Source organism: Impatiens glandulifera, chromosome 8, assembly GCF_907164915.1.
Source record: "Impatiens glandulifera chromosome 8, dImpGla2.1, whole genome shotgun sequence".
NCBI classification, from domain to species: Eukaryota; Viridiplantae; Streptophyta; class Magnoliopsida; order Ericales; family Balsaminaceae; genus Impatiens; species Impatiens glandulifera.
In genome coordinates, this window is record NC_061869.1 from 41,245,548 (window position 1) to 41,257,134 (window position 11,587).

Here is an 11,587-nt window from a genome sequence, read left to right on the forward strand (position 1 = left end):
CAAGCTTAGTGAAGATGGATTAGTCATTAGAAACAAAGCTCGTTTAGTTGCTCAAGGATACAGACAAGAGGAAGGTATTGATTTTGATGAGTCTTTTGCACCGGTTGCAAGACTAGAGACAATCAGAATCTTCCTAGCATATGCATCATTTAAGAATTTTAAAGTCTTTCAAATGGATGTAAAAAGTGCATTCCTAAATGGAAAATTAAGTAAAGAAGTATATGTTGAGCAACCCCCTGGTTTTGTAGATCATGTTCAAATCATGTTTATAGGCTTAACAAAGCATTGTATGGTCTAAAACAAGCTCCTAGAGCTTGGTATGACACTTTAACCAATTTCTTGTTTGATCATGATTTTGTTGTTGGAACAGTGGATAAAACCCTGTTTAGATTTACTAAAGATTCTCACATACTACTTGATCAGATATATGTTGATGATATTATTTTTGGGTCAACTAACCCCAAACTGTGTGAAAAATTTGCCAAGCTGATGCAGGACAGGTTTGAAATGAGCATGATGGGAGAACTTACATTCTTCCTTGGGCTTCAGATCCGTCAGCTAGAAAACGGAACTCTTATCAACCAGGCAAAATACACCAAAGAATTATTAAAGACGTTTGGATTGGAGAACTATTCTGCAGCAGCTACTCCAATGAGTTCTTCAGTTAAATTGGATATAGATGAAGATGGCCAAAGTGTCGATGTAACAACATATAGTGGACTCATCGGTTCTTTGCTATATGTAACTGCTAGCAGGCCAGACATTCAATTTGCTGTTGGTGTTTGTGGCAGATTTCAGGCTGATCCTAAACTCTCTCATTTTACTGCTGCTAAATGTATTCTTAAATACTTAAAGGGAACTCAAAATGTGGGACTGTGGTATCCGAAGGATTCCAGTTTCAATTTATTAGTTTCTCAGATGCAAATTATGTAGGGTGCAAAATTGATAGAAAAATCACAAGTGGAACTTGCCAGTTCCTTGGAGATCGTCTAATCACATGGTTCAGTAAGAAGCAGACGTCGGTCGCCACGTCTACAACAGAAGCAGAGTATCTTACAGCTGGTAGTTGCTACTCTCAAGTTTTGTGGATTCAACAACAGCTCAGAGACTATGGGATTGAGGCTGATGAATCTCCAATTTTCTACGACAACAAAAGTGTTATCGCAATCTCCTACAATCTAGTTCTGCATTCTCGGACAAAGCATATTGAAATCAGGCATCATTTCATCCGAGAACATGTCAATCAGAAGCAAATTCGTCTTGAACATGTTCCTACAGATCAACAAAGTGCGGACATTTTCACGAAACCTCTATCGGAAGCTAAGTTTTCTCGTTTTAGAAACATGTTAGGTCTTGTTGATCTTGATTGACGTAATTACGTGCATAAATTAAGGGGAAACTTATTGTTCAAAACGCAACTGAACAGATATGAAAGACAGAGGTCTTAATTTGTCCTAAGGATTCAGAGTTTTGAGAAACTCAGCTTCTTAGACACTCGTCTACTTTAGCAGTTTCATCTTCATATGAAATCATTGTCTTGGTTATTCTAACCTGCTTGGTTAGACGGATGCGTCTAATAGACAGATACGTCTAATACACGTTAGACGTTTTTACGTCATGAGCAAGAGGATACTCACGTCTAACCAAACACCCGTGTCTTACGTGATGTTATTGCATAATTAGACGTACACGTCTAATAGACTGATTTTCAAAAGGAAGTTGAAAATGTGAAAAGGAGAATAAACGTCTAACTACTGGTGCAATTAGACTCTTCATCTTCCGGTTATTTGGACAACTGTCTTTTAATGATTTCTGATCAAGTCTATTTTCCCGCCGAAAAATAAATCAGTCATTCCTCAAAAGAATTGAAGACACGTGTCTCTCAATATGCAAGGAATGACTAATATTTCTGACACCTTTTGCTTGTACACTTAGTATTAAACGTTTTGTTACATGCTAACATTAAATACTGTGTTTATTGGGAACTGTCTTTTGAAGTTCTCGACGGTAGGAATAATCATTAGTTTTCTTCTACATGATTAAAAACCATGATATTGATAGGATCATTCACTCTAAAAGATAGAAGATCCTTGAAATCAATCTCTCTCTCTCTTTAGAATTCTAATCGTTCTAACCTTGTTCATCAAATCATAATGTTGCCTTTCCGTCCAAACTCGATTCAAGTGGACTTTGAATCCGTATCCACTTTACAATCTCCGGGAATGCATAGGATGTTCGAATCGTTAAAAGCTTCTGGGCTGAGAAGATTCCTCACCCCTCATGAAACCTATCACGAACAGTTAGTTAACGAATTCTTCGAAACCGCTAGCTTCTATCAAGACAGTGTTATTGCTGGTGCAATAATGGGCCAGATGGTCTGTATTTCAGAAGAATCTTTTGGTGCATTTTTCCATCTCTCAAAAGAAGGTATTGATGATTTCTCGACCACTCCTCCTAATCTAATGATTACGATGATGAAAGTCTTTTCTAATTCCCCTGAAGTAGAAATTCATGGAAAGAAAAACCTTTTGAAGATTGAATATGCTCTCTTAAGCGATATCATATCGATATCCCTTCTTTCTAAAGAAACTTCTTACAAGTATTGTACGAAAGTCTTTCAGATAATGGTGGCTATCACCAGGGGTGTTCCTGTGAACTGGACAAGCTTCCTCTTCGGGAATCTTGTCAGAATGGTTGTTGCTCGGAAGAAGATTTTCGGATTTGATGGTCCTCTCAGCTCTGTTCTTTGTTTCCTCCTGAACGAACCCGGTAAGAGCTTTCCCCTTCCTTCTAAGATCCTGAACTACCAGAAAGTGGTAGATTACATTCAAAGGGTGGAGTCGCTCAAGTCAAAGAAAAGGAAAAGAGAAGACTCCAACTCCCCTCTAACCGCAGTCTTAGAGATCTCTTAGGTTGAAGTCTATCCTTTCCAGAAGTTATGACCAGGAAGAATAAGAAGAATAGTGATTAAATGTCTTTTTGAAGTTATTTTGAATGTTTTCATGATGCTTTTTGGTAAACTTATTTTGGTTACATTGAACAATGTTTTGAGTGATTAACTTGGATATTTTTGAATGATTTACTTGCATGCTAATGGTTTTGCTTATATGATGAATGCATGTTTCGATATATGTATGCAGGTTTGCAATTTCTTCATTAAAAAGGGGGAAATTGTTGGGTCAAATTATTTTGACTAAGTGTTGAAATAATTTAACCACTGAGATTTTGATGATAAAATAACTTATAAGTTTTGATACAGGTGTATTGAGAAAATATGTTATAAGACTTGGATCTAATGAGGGTCATTAGACCGATTTTGGCTTTCATTGCATAAAATTAGACTAACAGTCTAACTCATCGGAGTTAGACGTGTAGTCTAATAGATGTAAAGAATTAGACGCAAGTCTAATGAATACATAAAATTAGACGTACAGTCTAACTCATCAGAGTTAGACGTGTAGTCTAATAGACGTATAATTAGACGAATGGTCTAATAGATACACGGAATTAGACGTAAGTCTAATAGAATTAGACGTACAGTCTAACTCATCGGAGTTAGACGTATAGTCTAATAAATGTAAAGAATTAGACGTAAGTCTAATGAATACACGGAATTAGACGTAAATCTAATATGCTTATAATTAGACGGGTAGTCTAATTGATATTCGGAATTAAACGTACAATCTAACTCATCGGAGTTAGACGTGTAGTCTAATATATTTACAATTAGACGGGTAGTCTAATTTATGCGGAATTAGACGTGCAGTCTAACTTAATGCAGTTAGACGTGTAGTCTAATAGAATGTGAAAGTTAGACATGCGTCTAACTCCTTCAGATAAGTCTGAGGTAGAACCGGAATTAAACGTGCAGTCTAATGGTTATTGGATAATTAGACGTGTAGTATAATTAGTGAAAGTTAGACGTGCGTTTAACTCCTTCAGACAAGTCTGAGGTAGAACCGGAATTAGACGTGCAGTCTAACTAAGTGGAGTTAGACGTGCAGTCTAATGGTTATTGGATAATTAGACGTATGGTCTAATTAAGTGAAAGTTAGACGTGCGTCTAACTCCTTCAGACAAGTCTGAGGTAGAACCGGAATTAGACGTGCAGTCTAACTCAGTGGAGTTAGACGTGCAATCTAATGGTTATTGGATAATTAGACGTGTAGTCTAATTAGTGAAAGTTAGACGTGCGTCTAAGTTCTTCAGACAAGTCCGAGGTAGAACCGGAATTAGACGTGCAGTCTAACTCAGTGGAGTTATACGTGCAATCTAATGGTTATTGGATAATTAGACGTGTAGTCTTATTCTATTAGACCAGGCGGTCTAATAGACGTTTTTCTATTAGAAGGAGATGACTTATTTCATTAGACTAATTTTCACAATACGTCTAACTGAAATACGTCTAATGCTCAGTTTAAGCAGTACGCTTGAATATAACATTTCTCCTACCCACGTGCTATAGCTGTACCCTACTCCTGTTCCACTTTCTAGTGAAGAATAGTACAGAAGCTATATGCATCCAATCAAGGAATGCCACGTAAGAGAATTTTCCTCAAATTACTTGTTTTGTAGATACATCTCTGATGATATATTCGGCGCACTACCAGTGATATACGGCCACGATCCTTGTGCTCAGAACCTGCTGTGTACAATGAAGGCTTTCCAATGGAAGAGTGACACGTATTATTCTTGAAGTTTCGACCGTTAGCTCCTGCTCAGTATTTAACCAATTCTCAGGACAACAGACGAAGCACCTGTTACTTGCCAATTTTGCTTACTGAAATGACAGAGAATTCAAGCCTTTGAATATCGTGAAGTTTCTTTCTGATTGTATTGTGTGTGAATCGAAAGAGAGAGCTAGAATCAAAACACCTTTAGCTGAGTGATATTCTTCATCTTGTAATTGAACAGAAAGTGTTCTGTTCAATAGTGAGCTAAGTGTGTGTAAACTGTATTTGATTCTAATCATATTATAGTGAATCCTTCCGGTGGTTGGAAGAAGGGGTGACGTAGGAGAGTTTCTCCGAACATCCATAAACAAACTGTTGTGTTGTTCTTTTCTATCATCTTTTCATATTTCATCTTGTGCTTCAAACCCATGTAAACAATTCCGCCTTGAATCTGTTTCAAGTGTTTACACAAGTTTGCGTAGAATAGAAAGCGAATTAAATCCTTAACAGAATTTCTTTCAAACCGTTTTTCATAAGCCTTCATCCTTAGCCAGACCCCCGTCTTTATCGATAAAGCCGATCCTATCACAAGTGAAAGAATTTGAATCTTCACTTGACAATAACCCACATCCAAGCAAAATGAATTGACCATGATGATTAACACCAACAAACGGAGCGAACAACATGTCATAGCGATTTGTAAAATAGGTTGTAACGAAAGAGATAACATCATGAAAATATTCAAAGGCAGTCATGCACCTACCATCTGCCCAAAACACGTTTTTAATTCGGGATTCCTCGTCCAAATCAATAAGGTAGAAGAAGTTTGAGTTCATGGTTTGCATTCTTAAGAAATAATTAGTGAGTGCTTCAGCATTCCCACTCCCTAACCTTAACCTTCGTGCTTCTGTAACGTAATTTCTACATGTTCTCTCATCGAAAGACATGTTTTCATACCCTCCAGCTTCAACTACAAGTGATTCAAATGTTTTGGCCACAATTATTCCAACTTCATCGTTTGTATCCAATCTTCTCTTTACATTTCTGTAAATTACTTTGAAGGATCTAACATGACGTATTCTCTTAGGGCTTAATGTATGGTTGTGCTCAAGAGAAATACTTATATCACATATTACCCTTCATTTCGAACAACAACATTAAAATTTGCTTTACAATCTATCTTCGTTATTGGTCTAGGCTGATGAAACTTATTTTTGGTCTTCGATTCTTTCATAAAACTCTAGACACAACCAACGCTGAAGTATTTCCTCTTACCACCTAAATTTTTGCTCCCTAACTTGGTAATGGCGAATCCAGTAAAGTGGGCATATGATGTGTAGAATTCAAGAAGTTGTTCTTCGAAGGAAAATGTCATTCCAACACTGGGAATGTGACTGCAAAAATTAAGTGCAACCGTAAGAAATAAGTCCCTAAACCACCCTTTCAGGTCCCAAAACCACCTTTTCGGGTCTTGAAACCACCCTTTTGGGTCCCAAAACAACGCATTTCGGATCCTGAAACCACCTATTTCGGGTCCCGAAACACAACATTTCGGGTCTCGAAACACAACATTTTTTGTCCCGAAACTATTTCGGGACAAGGAAGGACCCTTTCTTATCCCGAAACCACCCATTTCGGGACAAGAAAGGGTCCCGAAACCACCTATTTCAGGTCCCGAAACACAACATTTCGGGTCCCGAAACCACCCATTTCGGGACAATGAAGGACCCTTTCTTGTTCCGAAACCAACCATTTCGGGACAAGGAAGGACCCTTTCTTGTCCCGAAACCAACCATTTCGAGACAAGGAATGACCCTTTTTTGTCCCGAAACCACCCATTTCGGGACCCGAAATGACCCTCTAAGGTCCCTAAATGACCCTCTTTGGTCCAGAAACTATAATTTCAAGTCCAGAAATGGTAGGTTTCGGGACATTTTGACACATTGAAATGTACATTTTTATACTAATCGGGTAATCGGGTAACCTTTCGGGTTCAACATGGGTGGATCTGTTCAGGTTAAGTTCTTCATCTACTAGGTTGTTCAAGTTCGATGCTTCGGTTTCCTGAATATTCAAACAGTTCTGAAATAAATCCATAAACCTTTAGATCTGTAAATAAATACATCTGTAAAATGTAAACCATAGATTTGTAAAATCTAAACCCTAGATCTATAAAAACAAATAATAAAGATCCTTAAAAAGGATACCATGGAGAAGTAAATGCAGCCAATAACTGATGCCGAATACGTTTCAGAGAGAGAAAAAAATACAGAAATATAAAACCTTAATGAAGAAATAAATTAATTTTTTTTCCTTTTTTTTTCTTTTTCTCTCTCCTAGAATGGGAAGGTCACGTAGGATTCGTGGTCTTGCTTTCGTTAAAGAGTCGTTTAGAATTTTCTCTTAAAATTTTAAGATTTTTTTTATTCTTTTTAAGGTTTTGATTATGTCTAAACAATTGGTATCTACTGATGAGATTCTCCCATGCTTTGGTGCCAAGCCCAATAATGAATCTGTCATATTACCTCATCATAGTTATTACAGGTTAATTCTATATCTTATTTGTTTTTTCCTTTTTATTATTAACAAATCTAGATAGGTTCAGGTATTAGTCATAAGGATTTATTAAAGAAAATTTGAACATATATAATTGGTTGGGAACAACTCAATTTGTTTTTCATGATTAAGCCAAGTTATTAATGGATATTTTGTCCTGTAAAGAAATATAGTTACTTTACATTTAAAGTATATATATATATACAGGGACGGACACACCAAGGGCTGAGGTGGGTGGGCTTAAACCCACCCTTAGCTCATTCAATTTTATTATATATATATAATTTAGAGGATGGTGCATATTGAGATGCAATTTCAGGTTTTCAAGCCTTGTTTAAGAAGAAAAAAAATGGTTAAGATATATTTATTTTATTTTTGTTTAATTTGAATATTTATTTAGATTTTAATTATATTTTAAAATTTGTCTGATATAATTTTTATTATTTTTATAATTTATGGATACTTTTTATCTTTCAAATTTATTTATTTATTTATATTCAAATCATATTTTATAGTAATAATTATTTTATTTAAATCTTATATATTAAAATAGTCTATTCCAATCTTTCAAAAATTAAATATTAATATTATTTATATAATACCTACTTTTACCTTTTTTTTTTAATTATATCTTATGAATTTTGTTCAGTTACATATTATTTATATTTTAATTTTTTTTTCTAAATATTATTTTATATTTTTCTATTAATTATTGTTGAAAAGTTTTTTATTATTATTTACATGTACAAATATAGAAACTTAATTAAACTTTTGCTTTATTAAATTTTTTTAAGTTTCATAATATGTATTTATTTATATTCCTTTATATATAAAAATAATAACTTTTTCTCCTAATAGATCTATGTTATAATAAAAAATAATATTTTGTTATATAAGAAAAGGGACATGGCTCTTTCATTTTTTTGTTTAATTTTTATTTATTATTTTCTTTTATAAATCTAAAAAAAAGACTAAATTCATGTTTATACTTCGTTAAATCTATAATTTTCTCATTATATTATTCAATCTTATAAAAAAAAAGTTTAACTCATTTTAATTTTTTTTTAAACCCCACCTTAACGTTAGGCAATTCCTCCATCCCTATATATATATATATATTATTCTAGTTGTATTCTATTTAATTTTGTAGGAGATGGGAGATATTTTTGTTGGTTTTAGTGGTTTATGTTGCTTGGGTTTTATCTTTTGAATTTGGCTTCTTAAGCAAATCAGAGAGACCTTTCTAAATCATAGACAATGTTATTAATCTATTTTTTGCCATCGATATAATTATCACCTTCTCTGTGGCCTATGTGGACAAGGATACTCACCTTATTGTCAAAGACCTACAAAAGATTGCAGATAATTATATAAGTTTTTGGTTGATATTTGATATTATTTCTACAATCCCTTCAGAGCTAGTCATGAAAATACCACTTCCCTCTATTTGCATTTCCCTCTATTTGGACTTACAACTTGTTCAACTTACGGAGAGTTAGTGCATTATTTTCTAGGTACATTATTATTTCAAATTTGATGTGTATATTCTAATATTTATATGTTTAAACTTTAATATCCGTATAAATTTTGCAGATTAGAAAAGGATATAACTTCCAATTATTTGTTGTTTTGGTGTACATAACTTCTTTTTGTAAGTATTAGATATTAATTAAGTTTTTTCACAAAATTAAATATGGTTAGCTAAATCTTTCATTTCATGCACTTGTGTTTGTGCCTTATATTTAGGTCACGTTGTTCTGTTCATTGTGTCGGATGTTTCTATTACCGTCTAGTTACACATTATAAGAATCCCCACAAGATTTGGACTGGATACGTTGCATCAATTTATTGGTCAATCGTGATGCTTACTACAGTAGTATACAACAATTTGCACTATGAGAACACATTAGAGATAACCATCAGCATATTTTATATGTTATTTAACCTTGGGTTGATAATATATATTATAGGAAACATGGTTGTTCATATTTCAAGAAAGTCTAGAGATATTATAAGTAATACAATTTTGAAGGTAATACTTTTCTATTTTGGTTTTTAAAAATGTTGTAAAGTTTGATTTGGACCTTGAATTCTGTATTGTTATTGTCCCCTAACAGAGAGATACAATGAAAGCCACATCAAATGTTGCTCTCGAAAACCACTTGGCTAAACTTATACAAGACCAAATGCTCCTAACCAGCTCGGATGAACTACAAAAGAAAGAAACACTTGATTCCCTTTCAAAGGACATTAGATCAAGCATTTCTAAATTCCTCTATGGTACTCTCCTAGATGAAGTGTATTTGTTTCATGGAGTTTCCAATAACTTACTTTTCAAACTAGTAAGTATATATTAAAAGTTGAGATATTTGTATTTGTTTTCGTTCAATACTAGCTAACATATGTGTTCTTATTTTAACTAAAAGGTCTCGGAATTGGAAATAAAGTATTTTCCTCCAAAAGAAGATGTGATATTGCAAAACCAAGTTTCCATAGATTTTTATATATTAATAAATGGAGCATTGGTAACTATGATAATTAACCTCTAATTTTTTTATTTCTAAATTTTAAATGAGTTGTAATCTCCTTAGGAACTTGTCCTATCTAAAAATTGGGTTGAAGAGGTTGTTGGCGAGGTTATAATTGGCGATATATGTGGTGAGATTTGCATTTTATGCAACAAGCCAGAACTCTTCACTGTTAAGACGAAACAATCGAGTCAATCACTTCGAATGAATCGAACGAAATTTCTTAATACGATTCAGGTCAATATTTGTGAAAATACAATAATCATGAACAATCTCTTCAAGGTTATTTTTTCTATTTTGATTTGGTACCGACTTGATTAATTCAAATCTAATTTGGTCTTATTATTATTTGTATGATTTTTTTGCTTTTGACAGCATTTAAAAGGGCAGAATGATCCGATCATCGAGGGAATTTCAATGTAAACAAAGAACAATTCTAATCAAGGTTTGAGACGACCGCTTGACCTGAATGAATCAAATAACAACAATGATATAATGGGTACTACACAACCATCAACTCGGGCAGTAATTGATGATAAAGTAGAAGACACAAATAATTGTTGGAGGAAAAGATTCATTCGACAAAGTAATCAATATAGGTATGATAGGGTTCGTGATAGGTTTCCAGATAAAGTCGTCATTAGATTCCCTGAAATAAAAGGCGACGAAGGTGTGCGCATATTAATTCCAGATAGATTTGAGAAGCTATTTGAGATTGCAATGAGAATTTATGGGGTTTTTCCTTCTAAGATTGTAAGTAGAGACGATAAAATTGAATTCAAGTGCATTGAGGAAATTATGGATGATGATTTACTTTTATGTGTTAGCTAGTGGTGAATACAAGATCCAATAATTGATACTCACAAAATTTACTTACAATAAAATGAAGTCTTATTCGTTTATTTGATTCTCATGAATAATACATTGTTGATTGTTTACCATCATATATATGCTTAAAATTGTTGATAGTGGATTCTATATATTGTGTTTGTTTTTAAAATCGTAATTGCTTATAAACTAATTTTAAAATAGTTAATAAGAACACTAACTAAATCAGTAATTTTAACATGTGTAATAATAGTTAATAATAACTAAAAATAATAATTACAAAATTATATGGTTTATTCATTTAGCTACATTTTTATCATATCTAAAAAGCAAAACAAAAAATAAAAATAAAAACTTTATTTATAACTAGTATGATATTATTGTGGTATAAAGTTAAATACAGTTGATATAATACATTTTGAAACAAATTGATTTCCTGAGTTTATTAGAACGGTAGAAATTAATGTGTATTTGTTGTTTTAATTTAAAAATTATGGATTTATTGTTTGAAAAACTACGTTAATTGTTTTATTATGTAGCGAATTATTGCATTCAGAGAAGTTTGTTGGTGACTAAAAATCTATATTCTTCTTGATGATATCACTTCATATACATCTTTGAAAAAATGTTTACTTTGAAACAAAAGTTAACTTAAATAAACTTGTCCACCTTAGGAAACCTTATATGTCCAATACTTAATATCCTCGTCATTCATTAAATATATTTTTCTTCAAATTAGAAATGAAAAATGAAAGTTGATCAACTAAAAATAGAAAATATGATATGGGAAAATAAACCAATAAAAACTTGTACAAAATCATTATTAAATATATTCATAAGTTAAATTAAAAATATATCCTTTTAAACCCAATCAAAATAAAAAATAAGGTATGTGATACAATAATAATAACTAAATATAATTTAGAGTTGACACGAATTAAATTTATTTAGTAAATATTTTGTGTTAAGGTTTCCACTCCTAAATGAATTTAAGCCATAGAA

The 11,587-nt window shown here is 32.8% G+C and overlaps 1 pseudogene; it reads left to right on the plus strand.

The window, feature by feature from the left end:
* The first annotated feature begins 2,153 nt into the window (after nt 1-2,153).
* Nucleotides 2,154-10,588, plus strand: LOC124913342 (annotated as a pseudogene).
* The last annotated feature ends 999 nt before the right edge of the window (nt 10,589-11,587 follow it).